This window comes from Macaca thibetana, chromosome 8 (assembly GCF_024542745.1).
Source record: "Macaca thibetana thibetana isolate TM-01 chromosome 8, ASM2454274v1, whole genome shotgun sequence".
In the NCBI taxonomy this organism is placed as follows: domain Eukaryota; kingdom Metazoa; phylum Chordata; class Mammalia; order Primates; family Cercopithecidae; genus Macaca; species Macaca thibetana.
In genome coordinates, this window is record NC_065585.1 from 130,701,167 (window position 1) to 130,724,089 (window position 22,923).

The 22,923-nt window shown below is 42.3% G+C and overlaps 1 protein-coding gene across 1 annotated transcript in view; it reads right to left on the bottom strand.

Moving 5' to 3' along the window:
* The window catches only part of TRMT9B (tRNA methyltransferase 9B (putative)), a 65,152-nt gene extending 42,234 nt beyond the window's left edge, over window positions 1-22,918 (bottom strand). Inside the window, exon 1 of the transcript XR_007728366.1 lies at window positions 22,445-22,918. The gene's annotated coding sequence lies outside the window, so the exon portion shown is untranslated. The remainder of the gene's footprint in view (window positions 1-22,444) is intronic.
* Between the last annotated feature and the right edge of the window lie 5 nt (window positions 22,919-22,923).

Genomic DNA, 22,923 nt, shown 5'->3' on the forward strand with positions numbered 1-22,923 from the left:
TGTGAACTGAGTTCAGTGATCTCTGGGCACGGTGGGAACTAAAGGCTGTTCTCATTCATGAAGCATTTTGTGGACCTCATGGAATCTTTCATTGGCTCTGTGCAGATGCTCATGGATGAAGTCCTTTAGCCAGCAGTTTTCTGAAACAGATAATCCACTGTCCTGCTGGCTGCCTATGACAGTTCCATGTCATCCACCCCTACACTTCCAACATGTTTCACCCGCAATCTCTTCACCTCTCCAGATGAGATACTAGCCAATGCCAATCTGTCTTTCGTGGCCCACATCTAGTCCAAGGAAAACAAGCGCCTTTTTTCTCTCTTCAGTGAGAGTAGCAGTTACTTCTCAAGCAATACCCACTATGCTGCCATAGATTGCTTCTACCAGTCTTTAGATTTTTCAGGCATAGCTCAGTCCAGACCACTGTGTCTGAGATCTCATCTGCAGTGGCACATATCCAGCTTTCTGTGTGGTCCTCCTGAAGCCCCTGTCACTTGACTTGAGAATGGGGAGAAATACGTTCTTCTTTCCTCCCACGATGCTGTGCGTGTGTTGACAAGGGAAGGGGCACCCACAGCATGCCAAAAAAAAAAAAAAATCTTCCTAGATACATATTCTCCCCAGTGTCCAACTGGGTGTTGGACTAAGGGTCACAAAACCAGATGTCATATTATTCAGCCTTACAAAGCAATGCAATTCTGACACATGCCACAAACACGGATAAACCTGGAAGACATTATGCTCAGTGAAATAAACCAGACACGAAAGGACAAACGCTGCATGATTCCACTCATGTGAGGTTCCTGGAACAGTTAGACACACAGAGACAGAAAGTCGAATGGTGGCTGCCAGGGCCTGGGGAGTCAGAGTAAAAGGGGCTTAGTATTTAAGCGCCCTGGAGGTTAACTTTGGGGAGATGACAAAGTTCTGGCGATGGATAATAGTGATGGTTGTACAACACTGTTTTTTGTTTTTTTGGTGTTTTTTTTTTTTTGAGACAGAGTCTCACTCTGTCGCCCGGGCTGGAGTGCAGTGGCCGGATCTCAGCTCACTGCAAGCTCCGCCTCTCGGGTTCACGCCATTCTCCTGCCTCAGCCTCCCGAGTAGCTGGGACTACAGGCGCCCACCACCGTGCCCAGCTAATTTTTTGTATTTTTTAGTAGAGACGGGGTTTCACTGTGTTAACCAGGATGGTCTCGATCTCCTGACCTCGTGATCCGCCCGTCTCGGCCTCCCAAAGTGCTGGGATTACAGGCTTGAGCCACCGCGCCCGGCCATGTACAACACTGTTAATGTATTTAACGCCCCTGAGTTGTACAGTTAAAAATGGTTAAATGGTCGTTTTTATATTATGCATATTTTACCACAATAAAAAACATTTCAGTCATTTCTTCTGCAAGTCCTGCTTGGGCAGTCTAGCAACTAGCTTCAGAACACGAGAGTCATTGTCACCTAGCGTATTTGGGACTGTGCCTGTTATCAAGCCATTGTCACTCCCCTCCAAACACTCCCTCCTACACACCGCTTTGTGTGGAGATGGCGGGGACTCTGTAAACAGCACTGCTTCTTTACTGTCTCTGCTGACAGGGGACACCACAGGGAGCCTGGAAGGACAGGGAGGGAGAGGGGACCGGCTCCTCTGTTTGCTTCCTGTTTCTGCCAGAGTTGGCCAGCAACAGCCCTTCGCCCTGGCAGCGGCATTTGTTTCCGTTAGCAGTCGGTTAGTTTCCAGTTTCTCTCACTTTCCCAGGACTAGCTCTTTTGCACACCCCCAAAGGACACCTCATCCACAAGCAAGGCTCCTTCCAAGAGACCTGCCTCCCAACTCCTTAGGGACTCTCCTCTGAGCTCTCGAAGTCTCCGCACCAGCTGGCCAGCCCCGCCTCCTCAGGAGTCTGGGTCCCTGTTCTGCAGACCCCTTGTCCAAGCTTCTAGGTTCTGAGAAGCTCATTTTCTTATCTGTCCCCTCAGCACAGGGGCGGCTGCTTCCTGCTGTTGTTCTTGCTATCCTGCCTCATTTGTTCCTTCTTTGCATTGCTCGTCTTCTAATACCTGTCTAACCAATTCCTTATGTTAAATTTTCTCTGTTAACATAACTGATGGGATTTTCCCTCCCAGACTCTACGTAACACTGCTGCATTTTTGCGCTATTGTGCAAAACATGAAAACAATAAAGAGTTCCTTTTCAATATTTGGCTAGAGTTATTTATGGCTTGTCTCTCCCAATGAGTTTATAAATTCCATAAAATCAAGGTTTTGGTTTTTTTTTTAATTTGGTTCACTGATGCTATGTTCTGCATTCTAAACACGGCCTGGCCCAAAGTAGGCACCCAATTATATCTGCTGGACAAATAAATAGGAAATATTTAAACATAAAAAAAGTAATTTTGGTCATGAAAACATGCTTGTGTAAAAGCGATAACCACATCTAAATATATTTGGAGGAAAGTAAGTAGCTGAACTCTCTTTTTCTGAAATTTTTAGTAATATCCATTTTCTGCTTCCCCCCACACCCATTTTCTTGTTTGCTAATTTTTGTCAGTGGTGTTTCTCCATTTTTTTTTCTCTTGTAGATTAGGGCATGTTATCCATGGATAGTCATTCAGCCAGTAAAATACTTTTTAATGTCAACTGTATACTGGATATCACACTCGATGCGGTAATGACAAATTCATTTTAAATCCAGCTGATACACAATTTGAAATTGGCACACCAATACCATATGTTAAACCTCACAAAGAAAACTTCCGAAGTAGAACTCAGAGGATTTCATTATTATGAAAAAATGCTGTAGTGGGAGAACCCTGATGTCATAGGCCCAGCTCTGTCATTCCCTGGCAAAGTGACCTTCAGCAAAGTATTTAGCTTCTCTGCATACCTGCTAATCCCCTTAGAAATAAAGAAATACCAAAATGAAAAACAAAACAAAAAAGAAAAAAAATTGGACAAAGGGGAAACAAAGAGAAAGAAAGAAAAATAAATACCAGTATTTGATACTACAGCAGGGAAATGATAGTTAACAAAACTTTATTACCTATTTCAAAATAGCTACAAGAGAAGAACTGTACTGTTCCCAAGGCAAAGAAAAGATACATGTTTGAGGTGATGGTATGCAAATTACTCAGATTAATCATCATATATTGTATACATATGTCAAAATATCACTTGTACCCCCAAAATATGTACAACTATGACACATCATTAAAAATGCAAAAAATGAAGAAATACAGATACTTTCTGAAGTGCCTCTCCTCTTTCAAGACTGAGCTTTCATATAGAAATGTGCTTTACACATACGTTTATTACAGCACTATTCACAATAGCAAAGACTTGGAATCAACCCAAATGTCCATCAGTGACAGACTGGATTAAGAAAATGTGGCACATATACACCATGGAATACTATGCAGCCATAAAAAAGGATGAGTTCGTGTTCTCTGTAGGGACATGGATGCAGCATGGAAACCATCATTCTCAGCAAACTATCGCAAGAACAGAAAACCAAACACTGCACGTTCTCACTCATAGGTGGGAATTGAACAATGAGATCACTTGGACACAGGAAGGGGATCATCACACACTGGGGCCTATTGTGGGGAGGGGGGAGTGGTGAGGGATAGCATTAGGAGATATACCTAATGTAAATGATGAGTTAATGGGTGCAGCACACCAACATGGCACATGTATACATATGTAACAAACCTGCATGCTATGCACATGTACCCTAGAACTTAAAGTATAATAATAATAAAAAGAAAAAAGAAAAAAAAGAAATGTGCTTTAACATCCCCCAAATCACAACAGAACTTTCGAGCATCGGTAGCCAATATACAGACTTGAATTTCTTCTTATCACAGTTCCCAAACGCATCACCCTGTACAGACTAAGAGGCTAGAAAGACATGAAGTGACTGACAGGAAGCCAAAAGTGTCATAAAAAGCCTCAGTGCCAATTCTATTTCCAGTTCCAAATAACACTGTGATTTTCTGTAGTAATACTTTTTAAACTTGGCTGGATATTTTTAAGACCATTTTTAATCCATGGAATAGTATTAATACTGACAGCAGCATTAACCATCTCACACATTTGAATACATTGCAAGTCTCAAAAGAGGTCAGCATAGCCGGCTTATCTCTTTCACGCATGTAGATCTGTAGGACCGCCTAGAAGGCGTCTGCTCTAGATCTGAACAACAGAGTCCATGTTTAGCAAGAAGCCCTGCACCCAGCCATGAAAGTGGACTGGAATCAGGGAGCAATGAGAAGAGGAAGGCACCTGCCATAATGTGCTGTCCTCACTGTTAGGTTGGGATGGAGAATAGTGAATACATGACAACCTAAAAGTTGGGCAAATACTACTTTGGAAATAAAAGTGAATAAATGAGGAGAAATAGGCTTACATAAAAAACAGGACCAAAAATTCAAGGACAGTGAAGGAAGACACTGGCCTGTTTAATAATAACAGATGTCTACAAGCTAACAAAGTCAATTTGTTTTGTTTTGTTTCATATATTTTTGTTCACAGAAGTAAAATAGTTTGCACATACCTGGAAGAAAACCAAGTGGAACTGGAGTTATCACCAGAAGAGGGCTAAAGGGAAGGGAGGTGAGCAACAGTGAGGTCACCAAGGATCTGCAATAGTTCTGCCTCGTTAGGCATGGTTGGCCCTCTGTACCTGAGTTCCACGTGGGCCAATTTGATCAACTGTGTATCAAAAACATTTAAAATCAGAATCATGCCTGTAATTCCAGCATTTTGGGAAGCTGAGGTGGGAGGATGGCTTGAGGTCATGAGTTTGAGACCAGCCTGGGCCACATAGCAAGACCATGTCTCTACAAAAAAAAAAAAAAAGTAAAACATTAGCTGAGTGTGGTGGTGCAGGCCTGTAGCCCTAGTTACTTGGGAGGCTTAGGTGGGAGGACTCCTGGAGCCCAGGCGCTCGAGGCTGCAGTAAGCCGTGATTGTGCCAGTGCACTCCACACTCCAGCCTGGGGTATAGAGTGAGACTCAGCCTCTAGAAAAAGGAACAAGAAATAATAAGAAGAGAATTTTTAAAAAAGAAAAAGTATTAGGAAAAATAAAAAATAATACAAATAAATGATACATTATTACAACTACTTAGCACTTAAATTGTATTAGGTTATTGCAAGTAATCTAGAGATGATTTAAAATAATGGGAGAATGTATACAGGTTACATGCAAATACTATGCCCTTTTATATCTCAGAGTTGAGCATCCATGAATTTTAGTACAGGGGTATTGGGGTAGAGTGGGCCCTGGAACCAATCCCCTTTGGATGCAAAGGAGCGTGTGTGTGTGTGTGTGTGTGTGTGTGTGTGTGTGTGTGTGTGTGTGTGTGTATGTATTTATATATAAACAACACAAAAACATAGGAAGATAGATTTACAGGCCTCTGTGAGCCCAAAGGTAGCTAGCCCTGTCCCAGAGCCTAGGATGGATGGAAACCTGTGTAATCAAGAGAGGACGGGCCTTTCAGTTCTTTTTGTTGTTGCTTTTTGTTTTGGTTTGTTTTGTTTTTTTAAGACACAATTTCACTCTCTTTCTCACCTAGGCTGGAGTGCAGTGGCACAATCTCAGCTCACTGCAACCTCCACCTTCCAAGTGATTCTCTTGCCTCAGCCTCCCGAGTAGCCAGAATTACAGGTGCATGCTACCACGCCGGGCCAATATTTTGTATTATTAGTAGAGATAGGGTTTCACCATGTTGATCAGACTGGCCTCGAACTCCTGACCTCAGATGATCCGCCCGCCTTGGCCTCCCAAAGTGCTGGGATTACAAGTGTGAGCCACCACACTCAGCCCACTTTTTGGTTTTATATATGTAAGAGCAGGCTTACGTGACCACTGCTGAAGGCCTGCAAATGTGTTGCTTCTCCATGGGGTGAGTCAGGCCAGGCCTGTGTAGATAATGAACAGCATGGCTCTCTACCCACCATACTTCACCTCTTCTAGTAACTGACCTTGTCAAACAGGACCACACCTCCTGCGAGAGGTAGGGGTGCACTCTTGTGACTCAGGGAGGGGTCTTCTGGGCTGCCAGCTGCTCAGGCTGCCCCTCCCACCCTGAGGACTGATTCCTCCCAGAGTGGGTAGCTAAACCTGGAGTCCATGTGGCCATTGGCTCACAGCTCATGCCTCCAAATGTCACTGTCTTAAGATTCCAATGAACCTGATTGCATTCTATTAAAATGCAGACCTCCAGTTAGAAAGCATTAAGGGATTTTGGTAATTTATTTAAAACTATTTAGCTCTTTACAACAAATATACCAGAAATTGCTAAAATGTCTGTCACTGGATAATGTCTGCTTATGAAAGGAAAAGTCTCCTTTTGTAGCAATTCCCGCCAAACAGCAAGGCTGAGGTTTTCTAAATTAAAGAGATGAAAACGAGGAAGATCCGCCCACTTCCTCACTCTTCTTGCCCTCATCCCCATCACACAGGTCACATGCCCGGAAAGTCACATACTCCTGTAGAACTTTATAGTCTCTTGGGATGTATGTCTTCTGTGACTTGAACATTTCATTTAAAATAGCACTTTTGGCCAGGTGGTGGCTCATGTCTCTAATCCCAGCACTTATGGAGATCAAGGGGTGGATTGCTTGAGCCCAGGAGTTTGAGACCAGCCTGGGCAACATGGTGAAATCCCATCTCTACTAAAAATGCGAGAATTAGCTGGGTGTGGTGATGTGTGCCTGTAGTCCCAGCTGCTCAGGAGGCTGAGGTGAGAGGATTGTTTGAGCCCAGTAGGCAGAGGTTGCAGTGAGCCAAGATCGTGCCACTTCACTCCAGTTCGGACAACAGAGCAAGACCGTGTCTCAAAAAGTAAATAAGTAAATAAATTAGAAGAATGTTGTCTTTTTTAGCAGCTGTATAATAAGGACCTTCAGCCTGTCCAATGACATGGAAAAATTAAACTAATAATAATGCTTCAAAATCGACTTGTTAAGCTTTGTCCTGCTGACCACTTTCATGCTGACCATCACTCTATGCATAAAGATGTATTTAATACTCTTCTGACATTCTAAGTGGTGAGTAATTGTAATTCTACTATGGAAGTGACTACTCACTTAAAAAGAAAAATTGAAAACTCAGGAGGCTGTGCCATTGTTAAGGAGCTGCTTTAATTAGAAAGGACGTATTTAATTATTAGTTCATTGGTGGGGAAAAGCAAAAAACAATCTAAATGAAGAGGGTCTGAGTTGGTCAAATGTTAACTGGAGAATGTCATCCTTTTTTAATGTCAACTTCAACCCAAGAAAAATCTCCAGGGTAAACAAATCATCCTTGTCATTATTGCTGCCATTTGGTTATGGTCTGATGAGGTTCAGTCTTTGTAGGGGAGCTATAGGGTGCAGTAGTAGTTCAGAAAAGGATTTTTCTAGACTTATAGTCCTAAGGTCAAGTCTCAGCTGTGCCACTGGCTAGTCCTATGAAATACATTTGTTCCTAAAACCTTTGATGACTTTTACCACTGGTATTTAACTTAAGTGATCAAAGATTTCTGGACATTGTGCATATCTTTGGATGATCATTTCAGAAAGAGAACAAATTCAGGAGATGACTTACCCAGGATCCTAGAGATATATCTTGCTTGGACATGAAACTTGTAAAACATTTCTGCTTCTCAATTCAAATTTTGTGTACTGTTAAAAAATACCTAGAATGTCATGATCTATCCTTCCCACACCTTGGGAGTATTCACCATCGGTGTCTGTAAGGAAGGTGAGTACTAGAGTACTACCTAACCCTAAAATGCTGTTGGATTATAATCTCATAATGTAAACATGGAAAGGAACACTGTAAAATGAAAGCAAGGTAGTAAGAATGTGGTAAAGTCTATTTTTTTGCTCCTCTAGGAAAACAAGGCCTGCAGACTTCCCCACTGTACCTAGCTCCTCAACAAACCCTATGAGGCCCAGGCCCCATCTCGAACAGGATGGTTCCCCTAACCCTATGCGTTAGAAATGAGGGTTCTCTGAGAGTTCCCACAGCATCTAGTTCTTACTCTCATACTTTGGATGGTATTCATGCGTGCCATCTCCTGTATTAATCAAATAAGTCCCAGGCTAAATAAATGGACACTGAACTAAAAATGTAGACCAATTTAAATAAATGCTGTGCCACATGGCTTGACAATAGAAATAGCTGTATTATCATAGAAATCTTTCCAACACATGCTTTTATGTCTATCTCAATAGTCTATAAATAACACATTTTTTATTGGTAACATATGAGCTAATTATGACAAAGTATTACAGAACAGCAATGTCTAGCTTGTAAATAACACATCTTTATTGATAACATAGGGGTTATCAATAAAGATGACAAAGTATTATACAGTAGCAATGCTTTCCGGAGTTCACAAAGTGTCTGCATCCACACTAAATGGCACATGGCTGTATTTGTTTGGAGGGTTTCTTCCCCCCGCCCCCACCCTGAGCACAGAGACAGGGCCTCACTCTGTCACCCAGGCTGCAGTGCAGTAGCACAATCATAGCCACTGCAGCCTCCTATTCCTGGGCTCCAGTGAACCTCTTACCTCAACCTCCTGAGTAGCTAGGACCACAGGAATGAGCCACCATGCCAGGCTCCTGGTTTTTTTTTGTTTGTTTGTTTGTTTTTACTTTTTGTAGAGATGGAGGGTCTTATTATGTTGCCCAGGCTGGTCTTGAACTCCTGGGCTCAAGCGATCCTTCTGCCTTGGTCTCCCAAAGTGCTGGGATTACAGGCATGCATCACATGCCTAGTCGTGGAGTGCTTCTTTTTTTCTTCTTCTTTTTCTTTTTTGAGACAAAGTCTTGCTCTGTCACCCAGGATGGGGTGCAGTGGCACTACCTTGGCTCACTACAACTTCTGCCTCCTGGGTTCAAGCAGTTCTCCTGCCTCAGCCTCCCGAGTAGCTGGGACTACAGGTGCCCTCCACCATACACGGCTGATTTTTCTATTTTTAGTAGAGATGGAGTTTTGTCATGTTGCCCAGGCTGGTCTTGAACTCCTGAGCTCAAGCAATCTGCCTGCCTCAGTCTCCCAACATGCTGGGATTACAGGCATGAGTCGTCGTGCCCCAGCCTGCCCCATTTTGCGGTCGGCTGTCATTTCTCACTCTCATTGTGCCTGTCTCCATAAGCTCCTCTACTTTCTAATTTCCTGCTTGTAGTATACCTTGGGCTTAAAAAAAAAAAAAATCAGACAACTAAGCCTTTTGGGATCCTATCAAAAATATGAAGAAAAAGACTTTCAGGTCATCAGAGGGGTCAGCTTCGGATAAACGAGTTTGGTGACATCCTGTACTGACAGCTCACAGGCCACCTTGGTTCTGGACAGGCATCTGGATGCTGGGGAAAGCTGGCCACACCATGTCTTCCTGCTAAGCCCTTGGGTAGTTGGCCTTCTGATTGCCAGCCTTTGGCTTTTTAGTCAGATCTCCCTGCCACCATCTCTATGCTCTGTGTTCACTGTGGTGCTAGCTCTGTTTCTTTCCAACTGAGCTCCTCAATAGCCTGGATTCTGTAGTTCCCTCCAGAGTCTCCGAGTCCACACCTGCTTAGTATCTACAAAAACTAATGCAGCCATATGGCTTGAATGCTTACATCACACACAGAGGCTTTTGGTTCTGGGTAAGTGCCACAATTATGAAAACTGCACTGAAGTAGGAAATAACGCCAGTTGAAAGAATGGCCTCATTTGCAGGCAGCTTGCACTGTATTTCATAAGAATGTGTTTGACATTTTAAGCTTTCCTGTGGCAGCAAATTGTACTTCTCCTAGTGGGAGGAGTTACGAAGTCTGCGACCAGAATAAACCAGACTGTTTTGGAAAGTTTGATTTTTTCAGTTTTCATATTCCATTTTATGACTGTGTTTGTTTTTTCAGAGATAAGCCGGTGTATAAGAAAACAGTCTTATCTCTGAACCAAGCATATGGCTCACACCTGTAATCCCAGCACTTTGGGAGGCCGAGGTGTGAGGGTCATTTGAGGCCAGGAGTTTGAGACCAGCCTAGGCATCATAGTGAGACCCCATCTTTACAAAAAATTAAAAAAAAATAAAAAAAATTAAAAAAAACATTAGCCTCGTGTGGTGCATGCTTATACTCCCAGTTACTCAGGAGGATAAGGAAGAAAGATCGCTTGAGCCCAGGAGTTTGAGGCTACAGTGAGCTGTGATTGTGCCACTGCACTCCAGCCTGGGTGGCAGAGACCCCGTCTCAAAAACAAACAAACAAACAAATAAGCAAAAACAAACAAAAAACCACAGTCTATTATTTAGAGTTAAAAACTACAAATACTATTTTTTAACCTCAAGGAGTTCTATCATAAACTACCTTAAAAATAAAAAAACAAATTAAACAGGAATACAGAACTCTGGCCCGAAATTTAAAATTACAAAATAAATAAGACAAAGCATTCGACCTGAAGTTCCTGTGGCAGGATGGAAATGTTCGGGTAAATGGCTGTAAAACATTTCACAGAAGCTAGGAGGCCACCTATTTTGTAAAATGCACAACTATTTTAGTTATTGCCAAGAAAGATGAGGATGTGTCATCAACTGTAAGATGTACCCCATGTCAATGATGTTGAAATGTAATGTTTTTCAAAAAGATGAAATATGATATTTTTGAAAAATAGCTTTAAAAGAACAAAAGTAATATCACAATAATGACATGAGTCTTTTTGAGTTTCCTTAGAAGAGCCAATATTCTACCTTGATCATCAAATCTTTGTTTTAGGGCATCCTAAATTGTTAGAAAATGAGAAGTTACATAGTTCATGTACGAAAAGACCAGAGTCAAAAACAGATGAATGGATTACAAAACGAAAGCTGATGCGATTGGTGTCATTTATAAATATCCGGGAATCAACCAGTATGGAAACAATATTATTGGTTTCTTGAGGAGCAAGGACTAGAATCCACATGGGCTGAATCCACATGTCTACAGATCTATCATGCCACGCTGCAGTCTAGTTTAAATAAACAGAAAACAGGAGCTACTCAGGTACAACTTTAATGAAGGCAGCCATTGCACAAGGTTTTAAAAAACTTATATACATTTTTGTTTTGTTTGAGACAGGGTCTTCTTCTGTTGCCCAGGCTGGAGTGCAGTGGTGCGATCATGGCTCACTGCAGCCTTGACCTCCCAGGTTCAAGCAATCCTCCCTGCTCAGCCTCCCGAGTAGCTAGAACTACAGGCACACTCCACCACTCCCAGGTTAATTTTTGTTTTTGTAGAGATGGGGTTTTGCCATGTTGCCTAAGCTGGTCTTGAATTCCTGGACTCAAGAGATCTGCCTGGCTCTGTCTCACAAAACACGAGGATTACATGCGTGAGCCACTGTGTCCTGCCAGTATACATGTGCTTTGTTTGTTTGTTTGTTTTGTTTTGTTTTGCTTTTGTGACAAAGTCTCACTCTGTCACCCAGGCTGGAGTGCACTGGCACAATCTCGGCTCACTGCAACTTCCACCTCCCAGGTTCAAGCGATTCTCCTGCCTCAGCCTCCCAAGTAGCTGGGACTACAGACACATGCCACCACACCAGGCTAATTTTTAAGTAGAGACGGTGTTTCACTATATTGGCTGGCTGGTCTCAAACTCCTGACCTCATGATCCGCCCACCTCGGCCTCCCAAAGTGCTGGGATTACAGGCGTGAGCCACTGCGCCCAGCCGCCAGTATACATGGTTTAGTGATTACTATTTACTTGTAATAAAAAGTTCTATGTAAAAATATAACATAATTTTTCCTCCATTTTTTAGTTATTCAATTATTCTTGAATTTCCTGCTTTAATGGATAAATCATAATATTCAGCAGACTGGGAAGAATCCAAACCCCCAAACCATGTGGCTACAAGTTTTTAATTTGGCAATTGAGTTGACAAGGCCTACCTCATCTATAGCAGAAACACACAGCCACAGCATGAAGTCAGTCAGCTGTTAGCTGCACAAGTGGTAGGATTTATAGTAGGTTCTGCCTTTCAAAGATTCGCTCTCATTCTAAAGTGGTATGCTACACATAAAACCATCCATCTGGCCAGGTGCAGTGGCTCATGCCTGTAATCCCAGTACTTTGGGAGGCCAAGGTGGGCAGATCCCTTGAGCTCAGGAGTTCCAGACCAGCCTGGACAACACAGCCAGCCTCGTCTCTACAAAAAGTATAAAAATTAGCTGGGTGCAGTGGCACACACCTGTGGTCCTAGCTACTTAGGGGGCTGAGGTAGGAGGATCGCTTGAACCCAGGGGGCAGAGGTTGCAGTGAGCCAAGATCACACCACTGCACTCCAGTCTGGGTAATAGAGGGGGACTCTACCGAAAAAAAAAAAAAAAAAGCTATTAATTTTATGTCAGAACACATCATCTTAAGGAGAACAAAAATCTTCTGTATGCACATACTGCCAACACATTTTAAAAGGCCCACATTTTAACAAGTAGAATAGACAAACTATCAGGCAAGAAATCATAAACTATTTTGGCTGAAAAAAATCGTTACAATTATCTAACTCAACATTCTACATGCAGGTTTCTACACATAATGTATACGTATGGGTGTGTCTACATAGCTTTTTGAAGGGAATGACATATGATCAAGCCCATTTTTCCATAGTTATGATGGTTTGCTAGCAAAGCAAGAATATCAAGGTCTGCATTTCTGCCAACTCAATGCATAGCCCCAAGAGCTTCTTACAGAGGAAAGCTAGCATGGAGAATCCAGTCCATGTCTGTAGGATGAAACATTAATGGTAGAAGGTTGGAGAAACTTGTAGATGGTTGGCATTGCAGCTTCAGGGCTGGCATTCTCTCTGGTTTCAGGTGTGTCTGTTAATGGATTCTGTGGTCTCTCACCCAAGTCTTTAACTAATATGAAACTGGAAGGCAAGGAAGTGGTCTGCTGAGAAGTCTGATTGAATATATTCTCCTCGCCTGTTGAAAACTTGGTTGAAATGTCTGCACTGAAGGTGCAGTGTAGCTGATTAGATGTTTCCTCTGGGATTAGGGCAACAGAGCTGCTCTGTTTTGTTAATTCTCTTGACTTGGAGCTATGTAGCCTACCATTTGACCTGTCATCACTTGGAGCCCTGAAGTTAACGTTTTCTACAACTCCTGTGCTAGCATCAAGTGATGTATTTGTTAACTTAAAAAAAAAATTATGAATTTTTTTAAATTAAAATCTTGCATTGGTGTGGTACTTGGGTTACAACTGATGAACCACTATTGATATTTATTATTAACTAACATTCATAGGCTATATTAGGATTCACTCTGTATTAGACAGTTCTTTGGGTTTTGCCAAATGCATAATGTCACATATCCACCATTACCGTATCACACAGAATAGTTTTTTGTTTGTTTGTTTGTTTTGAGACAGAGTCTCACTCTTTCACCAGGCTGGAGTGCAGTGGTACAATCTCAGCTCACTGCAACCTCTGCTTCCTGGGTTCAAGCGATTCTCCTCCCTCAGCCTCCCGAGTAGCTGGGACTACAGGCACACACCACCACGCCCAGCTAATGTTTGTATTTTTAGTAGAGACATGGTTTCAATACATTGGCCAGGATGGTCTCGATCTCTTGACCTCATGATCCACCCGCTTCAGCCTCCCAAAGTACTAGGATTACAGGCGTGAGCCACCGCGCCTGGCCTAGTGTTACTGCCCTACAAATCCCTTGTGTTTAACCTATTCTTCTCTTCCCCTCCCACTAGATCCAGGGCAACCACTGATCTTTTCACAGTCTCTAGAGTTTTGCCTTTCCATATGGCAATTAGCTAGAATCACACAGCATTTAGCCTTGTTCAGACTGGCTTCTTTTACTTAGTAATATGTATTTAGGGTTCCACCATGTCCTTTTGTGGCTTGAAAAATCATTACTTTTTAATCACTAAATAATATTTCATTGTAAGGATATATCACAATTTGCTTATCCATTCACCTACTGAAGGACATCTTGGTTGCTTCCAGTTTTTGGCAATTAGGAACAAAGTGGTTACAGACATTTGTGTGCAGGTTTCTGTATGGACTTGCCTGTTCATTTTTCAGTCTTCACCGATACAGGTACTGTCCAAGGAGAGCAGGCCTGGGAACACTGTCCATTCTGGGCTGCCGTAAGATACTCCGTGGGCTCCATTTTTCTGAAAGCTCCTTAATACCTGTTTGGCTCTCAGCTACCATTTCTGATCGTCAGGTAACTTCTGCAGATGTATTTTCTTAAGCTTGGTTACTACTAATGACTGAAATGTATCTGTTTTCCTCAAGGCTGCCATTTTAAATGAGCAGATTTCCTCTGTTGACTCCTCAGAGCGTCAAAACTGGCTCAGAGAATTAAACAGGGGGAGCAATTCCCATATAGTAAATGCAGCAACTCCGTATTTGTCCCAGACACATGGACATTACTTTCCAGGACTATAAAGCTCCAGTGGAAATTGTGTTACTTAAAACTTCCAATGAAGGGTTGCATTTTGATGTCTCCACTTCCATAAAGGGATTGTCTAAATTGAGATCAGCTGCACGAATGTTCTTGACACTGGCATTCAGGTATCTAGTTCCACAGCCAAAGGAAGAATACTTTTCTCTGTACCTGGAAGCTCCGTATTCTGTTGTAGCCTGTCTCCTTTCATCTCAGCTTCCAAATCAACAGATACAGATTAACTATCCCTTTTCTGAACTCTTTGGGACCAGGCCAGGCGCGGTGGGTCACATTTGTAATCCCAGCACTTGGGGAAGCTGAGGTGGGAGGATCACTTGAGCCTAGGAGTTCAAGACCAGCCTGGGCAAAGTAGGCTTTTTGTGACACCTAGTATATACAAAAAGTAAACAAAATTAGCTAGGTGTAGTGGCATGAACCTGTGGTCCCGGCTACTTAGGAGGCTGAGGCAGGAGGATCATTTGAGCCCAGGAGGTTGAGTTCCAGTGAGCCACGATGATGCCACTGCACTCCAGCCTGGGCTACAGAGCAAGACTCTGTCAAACAAACAAACAAACAACAACAACAAAAACAAAGGAAAAGAGAAAAAGGGGCAGGAGAGGAGAGGAGAGGACAAAATCCTTGGGATCAGAAATGTTTCCAATTGTGGCATATTTGCATAGATATAAACCAGCAAAATTCATTTGTGATTTATATACACATAGCTGAAGGTAATTTTATATAATGTTTTAAAATAATTGTATTCATGAAACAAAGTTTGGACTGCGTTTTGACAGCAATCTGTCAAGGAAAGTCAGGTGTGAGATTTTTCCACTTGTGGCATATCATGTCAGTGCTCAAAAATTTTTGGATATTGGAGCATTTCAGATTTTGGATTTTCAGGTTAGGGATGCTCAACCTGTAGTTGTTAGTCTGTACCCTTTCACTCGGGAAGTTCATGGTCCCCTGTGTTACAAAGATGGTCTTGGTCACATGGAGAATTCTTCTTCTTATTATTATTATTATACTTTAAGTTCTAGGGTACATGTGCCCAACGTGCAGGTTTGTTACGCAGGTATACATGTGCCATGTTGGTTTGCTGCACCCATCAACTCATCATTTACATTAGATATTTCTCCTAATGCTATCCCTCCCCCAGCCTCCCACCCCTGACAAGCCCTAGTGTGTGATGTTCCCCACCCTATGTCCAAGTGTTCTCATTGTTCAATTCCCACCTATGAGTGAGAACATGTGGTGTTGGGTTTTCTGTCCTTGTGACAGTTTGCTGAGAATGATAGTTTCCAGCTTCATCCATGTCCCTGCAAAGGATAGGAACTCATCCTTTTTATGGCTGCATAGTATTCCATGGTGTATAGGTAACATGGAGAATTCTTTTGTTCAATCTCATGCTGGTTCTTTGTGCTACTGAAGGTCATCATTCACTTTGTTCAGATTCTGACATTGTAGATGCCAGCCCTGTTCATTTAGAGACATACACCTGTGGTTAATGCATCATGGTAGTTGTTACAGAAAAACTAGCTTCCTTTCTTGTATGGAGATGAAATTTAAGATCTTGGGTGCTTTTTTCAGCGGTAGTTTCTTTGAATTACCTGATTTTTCTGATGAATCCTACAGAGGCATAGCTGGGCACCAATGTGATGCAGTACTATGCTGGAGGAACAGAATCAGAAATATCTTACAGAGGAAAAGAATGCCTTCTTTTCCTTCCATTTTTAATTTCTTCATTTAAAAACCAATACTTGGGTATATACCTAAAAGAACTGAAAGCAGGGACTCTAGGAGATATCTGTACACTCATGTTCACAGCAGCATTATGTACAGTAGGCAAAAGGTGGAAGCAAGCCATGTATCCGAACTGCAGCTGAATGGATAAGCATAATGTGGCATAAACAGACAATGGCATACTATTCAGCCTTACAAAGGAAGGAGATTCTGATATACACTCTAACATGGATGAACGTTGAAAATATTGTACTACGTGGAATAAATTAATCACAAAAGGACAAATACTATATGATTCCACTTATATAGTATATTAGTCTGTTTTCACGCTGCTGATAAAGACATACCCGAGACTGGGTGATTTATAAAGAAAAAGAGGTTTAATGGACTCACAGTTCCACGTGGCTGGGGAGGCCTCACTATCGTGGCGGAAAGTAAAAGTCATGTCTTACATTGGCAGCAGGCAAGAGAGCTGCAAGCTGGTACAGGGAAACTCCCCCTTATAAAACCATCAGATCTCGTGATACTGACTTACTATCACAACAGCAGGGAAAACACCCACCCCCATGATTCAGTTACCTCCCACCAGGACCCTCCCATGACATGTTGAGAATTGTGGGAGCTACAATTCAAGATGAGATTTGGGTGGGTGCCCAGCCAAGCCATGTCATATAGGTTCCTAGAATAATCAAACGTATATAGACAGAGTGATTGCCAGGTACTGTGGGGAGGAGGGATGGGGAGTTATGGGTGAATGGGTATGGAGTTTCACTTTGAGAAGATAAAAACATTCTGGAGATGGATGGTGGCGATGGTTGCACAACAATGTAAAAATAAAGGTCACTGAACTGTACACTCAAAAAACAGTTAAAATAGTATATTTCATTCTATGTATATTTTATTACAATTTTTAAAAATCAGTATTGCAGTGAATGCAATCAAGCTATAATACTAGCACCTTAATCTTGGGTGACCATTAAGTCCTGGTCACCCCAAGGTTTGCTGAGGCAGTCTCTATTTATGCTTCTGTATTCAGGGCAATCACTAATCATTCCCTCTTCACTCTCAAAAGTGTCCTGGCTTGAACAATAAGTCATCTGATCACCCTAGATCTATTTCATAATTGTATAAATCATTGAATTGCCATCTTTGTATGCAAATGCCTTAACATTCAGAACATACCTGTGTTTTCTTGGATTACTCTAATCATAAATTTGATGTCCCATGGAAAGTTATAGGCTCTGATAAAATTTTAAAGGCTTCTGATTACTTTCTGAACACTGATTAGAGCAACAAAAGTAGTCCTCATTTCTTATAGACACATTATTTCTCTAAACACTAAAACCCTCTAACATTTGTCAAGCTCTCCTACTTCACTAGCTCTGTGTTAAAGGGAACAGAGAAGAGAAATACATGGTTCCAGACAGTTGCTATTTCTTGTCTCTCTTGGCTACCTCTTTGCTGTTGTTAAAAATATCAACAAATATTCCCTGAAGTCAGAAATATGTTCATGTTTCAATTATTTCCATCTTCCACCTCACCATGAGAGAACACACCACTTTCTCTTCGAGTAACCTACTGTTCTGCACTTATAATAAAAGGACCATACTATCATAACCTTATTGTTATCCACCCCCTGGATGAATATCTTCTCTCATTTTCCAACTCCAAATATCAGAGGTAAATATAACACAATTTTGTTCAATAATCAAGACCATCCCTTGATGTGCTAATGTAATTTGTGAGTGCAAATGAACTGGTAATTTATTGCTTAAAAATAGAAGAGATCCAATCATATCTACTTCAATAGTTTGGAAAAAAAGGAATCTGACAGGCACTAGGGTATGAAATAAGTAATTAAAGTGAACTCAAGCATACTCTTATGTTATTCTCCAATAAACAAGTCATGTCTATTCCTGTAATCCTTAAAATGAGCATGCTGAAAGTTACAGGGGAGAGAAGGATTCGGGAAAAACACAGATAATTCATCTGACGAAAGAACTAGCAAGCCAGGTGCTATTATTTCTCTCTTAGGACATTATTGTCTTCCTTTGTATTGTGGTTCATTAAATGAGTAGACTATCTGTGGCTTTGAGAAGGAAAAATAATTTTTTAAAAATCATTTTCCTAATATTTTACCTTGATGATGAAACCAAACCTAAGGAACATTATTTCCATTCAATTAGTACCACATGCAGAGACAGGCGCTTGGTAATTTTTAGTTACTCATTTGCTTGATGCTTTTTCCAGCAATTTCAGTTGCAAAAGGATAACATCCATCTGTTTGAAAAGGTAACTGGTTAGCAACTAACTCCTTTAAAAATTTTTTACAACATATCCTGTTACCTTTCCAAAGTCAATCTCTACCAGCTTTAAAAATAAATATTCTAGCCAAATCTTGGATGAAATATATTTTAGATATGTGTTAGGCATGATGGATTGTCACACAACATTCACTCCTATCTCCTTCAGGTGTGCATCCCTCTATCTTTGAGGCTAGAAACCTATAAGCTGCATTTCCCAGAGTCCCTTGCAGCTAGGGTTCTGGGCACAGTGTTCTTCCAGGGAGATGAGCAGGGTAAGAAGGAAGGTGGAGAGCATCTAAGGAAAACATTTGCTTCCTTGTTTTTGTTGTTGGTAGCAATGTTCAGTCACTAGCTTCCTAGGGTGGAGAGGCATTTTGCAGCAGCCTCTCTGATCAATGGAACATAGCCCGAAAGGTGCACCCTTGATGTTAGCAGTTCTAGTGGTGGTTCTGATTCCCATCCCCCAGGCTGTGGCAATGACAGCAGCAACCCTGGGGGCCAATCAAGCTTGCTGCCTGGGAGCCAAGACATGAGGCTCAGGCCAGGTCCCCTCCTCTACTTTCAGTTGCAACCTTCATTCCAACCTTCTTGTGAGCACCTAATTCTCATATTCAACCCCTTCATGCTTGAAATAGTTAGGATAGTTTCCATTATCTGCAACTTGACGGAGAAGAAAGAGAAGGTAGAAATGAGCACATTCAATATAGCAAGATGGGACGTCACACCCCAGAAGAACCATGGAAGTGGCAAAGGTTGTGCCTATTTGACATTCGCAGTTACACCTTTAAGAACAAAAAGCTCAAAGGCTGCACCTTCCAGGACTACCCAAATCAGGACTAACAACCCTTTAGGGCCTAGGGTTGATGCCGAGACATATTAACAAAGGCTGGGAAATAATCGTCCGGACCCCTAGAGAGAAAAGAAGGGAGGATAGAAGGGAACAGGGAAAAGCAAAGAGAAGAAAACCATGCATATGTGTGAAGAGGACCATACACCAAACCCCTCAAGTGCCCATCTCCCCCCACCACCTCATCATCATCTCTAAAAACAACCACAGGTTACTTCTTTAACCTAGCTGAGTCAAAGGCCTGTCTAGGGTGGAGGAGATGCAAGTGTGACAGCCTCTGGCTCCCAAAGGACACTGGTTACTAAGAGTACAACATACTCTATACTCTATGCTATAGGAGTATACTAGGAATATATTCAGTATACCCAGATGGGGAACTGAACCAGTGACCCATATATTCAGTTCTAGAGTCAATTAGGCAGCAACCTCTCTGCAGCCTCCAGGAGATGATATTTAGTCAACATATTCCTACTTCTTGTTATAAACCCCTCTTTATGACTGCTCACAATGTGCCAACTGTGTACTCAGCATTTTACACCTAGTCATTTGCTCCATAGCCACCTGGGGAGGTGTCATTATCTCCATTTCACAGACAAGGAAATGGCTCGGAGCTGGGCTTCAATCCAGGTGATCCAGTTCAAACTCTTAAAATGCTTTCTTTGAGTGGTTAGAAGTTTCTCTGGATGAGAAGTGAGTATCCAAAGTCAATGATGTTAACTCCTTTTGAAGACGTCTCCGCTAGGAGGTCTATGCAATGTACTTTCTCTATGGCATCAAGAGAAGTGAATCACAAAAGCTGAAGGACATTTAACTGGCCATTTGGCATCACTCTTCAGTCTGTCCTTAAATGAATTCTCCAGTTATCTTAATGCTTTCATGCCATTCTTTTCAGAAGAATTCCTAATTTATCTACAAGTGAAAACATAAGATTGCACAGACAAGTGCTGACAGCCTAATTTCAATAATGTATTATACCAGGGGCTTAATTGCAGTGAGAGCTTTCACTCAATTCCTGTTTAAAAATACAAATGAGAACTTTGACATGTAGTAAACACAGGCATTTAATTGCATTTTGCTCTCAACATTATGAGCCTGTATAGTGCCAAGTATGTCTTGCTTGTGTCTTCTTTAAAGCAATGATAGAGTCTTCTTCATAAATCTGTTTCAAATTGTGGAGACTAGTTCTCTAAAGGAGCATATAAATTCTTTACAAGTGAAATGCATTTAAGCATCCACATATCCACCTATCAGAAATACTATAAGGTCTGGTCTCTTCTTTACAACCCTTGCAATCTCCAGTAAGATATGGCTGTCAAAGATACACATACACAGAGATTTAAGATATACTGGGAAGATCCCTGCTCCCACTGACCTTCCAATTTAAGGCAGAGTTAACTATCCACACAGGGTATTCCCAATTTCACATCCCTCTGGTAAGTAAAATTTTATTAAAACCTTTGAACTACCTTGGAACTTTTTCCATATTAAGATATACATGCAAAACGGCACATTTCCAAAGGACATGATTACGGCAATTGAATCTTTCTAGAAAAAAAAATTTCTTTGGAGTTAGAAAAAGAGTGTATACAAAGCTCCCTTCTCAAATCTGATCAAATGCGTTAATAAAGCAGCAGTTCTTTGGCATAATTTCCTCAGTGACAAGATATGTCCCAACTTCTCAAGGTCTCCTTCAAATAAGTTATAGGTAACCAATGACCATCTGACAGCCACTTCATTCTCCTAAGTGATCTTGCTATGAGCAACTCTAAGGCACCACTCATAATACTGGACAGTTCTTTACCCTGTATTTACCTTCAGCCAGTCATCAAGGACAGAGAAAGCTCCAACTCTCCCTTCCCCAAACTTCAAACAAGTTAACCATTCATTAGCTAAAAGATAAAGGCTTCCGAGGTGGGCGGATCATTTGAGGTCAGGAGTTTGAGACCAGCCTGGCCCACAAGGTGAAACCCCCTCTCTGCTAAAAATACAAAAACAAAACAAAAAAATTAGCTGGGCATGGTGGTTTGCACCTGTAATCCCAGCTACTGGGGAGGCTGAGGCGGGAGAATCGCTTGAACTCAGGAGACAGAGGTTGTAGTGAGCCAAGATCGCATCACTGCACCCCAGCCTGGGCGACAGAGTGAGGCTCCATCTCAAACACAAACAAAGAAACAAACAAATAAATAATAAAAAATAGAAAGATAAAGGCTTCCATTTGCTGATGTCACATGAATAATAGCACTTTTAGTTGCTGAAACAGGGTTAAATGCCAATGGTTAGCTGTAATATTACCAAAATCTTAACCTAAAACAGTGTAGATATATTTTAGCTCTTTCTACACACTAAATTTTCAATGTACATTTAAATTCATGCCCACCACCTAACATAAAGCTCTGCAAGTAGACGTTTACAGCCTTATCTTCTTTCTACATAGAGCACTGTGGGCTCACATCATTTATCACAAAGAACCCAGGTAATATAAAAAGACCCAGCCGGGCCCCATCCCAGCACTTTGGGAGGCCGATGTGAGGTAAGGAGTTGGAGACCAGCCTGACCAACATGTTGAAACCCCGTCTCTATTAAAAACACAAAAATTAGCCAGGCGTGGTGGCGGGTGCCTGTAATCCCAGCTACTTAGGAGGCTGAGGCAGGGGAATTGCTTGAACCCGGGAGGCGGAGATTGCAGTGAGCCGAGATCGTGCCATTGCACTACAGCCTGGGTGACAGAGAGAGACTCCGTCAAACAAACAAACAAACAAATCCCACACATAGCAAATAATATCATACAAATCCTTACCTTCCTATTTTGGCATTCCTTCTTAAACTGTATTTTCATCGTGAGTTTTGAAAACTTTCTGGCTTCAAGTTATCTTAGTTCTTTGCCTCTTACTAATTAAAAATCAGTTCCCCAGGGAAAGATACACGTGCACTCCATGAAAAAATACGAATCCATTTTAACCTTTAAGGCACTAGACATGTTCTTTATCTCTGAATTCTGATTTATCTGATCTCACACCCAAAGCACATCCCTCAATCCCTTACGGCATGGCAGTCTCGCCTCTTTTGATCGTATCTAAGTTTGCAAGGTAAACAGGCCACCCTGGGCTACCGAAAGGCAGGGGAGGACCAGGAACTCACCCAGGCGGCCGGACCCGGGCGCGGGCTCCGGAGCACGCGCTAGATGACTTGTCGCGCCCCCTCCTCCCCGCGGGCGGGCGCCGAGGCGGCGGATCTAGGGTGGAACAGAGGCTTCTCTCCGCTCCCCTCTGCAGACCATTGTCAGCGCCCGAGTCGCCGGCGTTTTCTGAACGGTGTGGGGACGGACAGCAGCTCTCCCGATGCGAGTAGTCACATTGCTGTCCCGCAGCCAGGGGCAAAAGCTGCTTTTGCATCAGAGCCGAGGGCTGCACCAGGTGTAACTTCCACCCCTTGACCTATTTTAGAGTGTGAGGATGAAAGGAAGAGGAAAAAATAGACGGAGGGCGCGCGGAGGAGCGGGCGACAGGGTGCGCGCGTGGCCGTGGGGGAGCGCGCGCGCGGGCCCGGGCTAGTGTAGGGGCTTCCAAAGAGAAGTTGCAGCGAGCCCCGGCCTCCCGCGCCTGGGCCCGCTCGGGGGT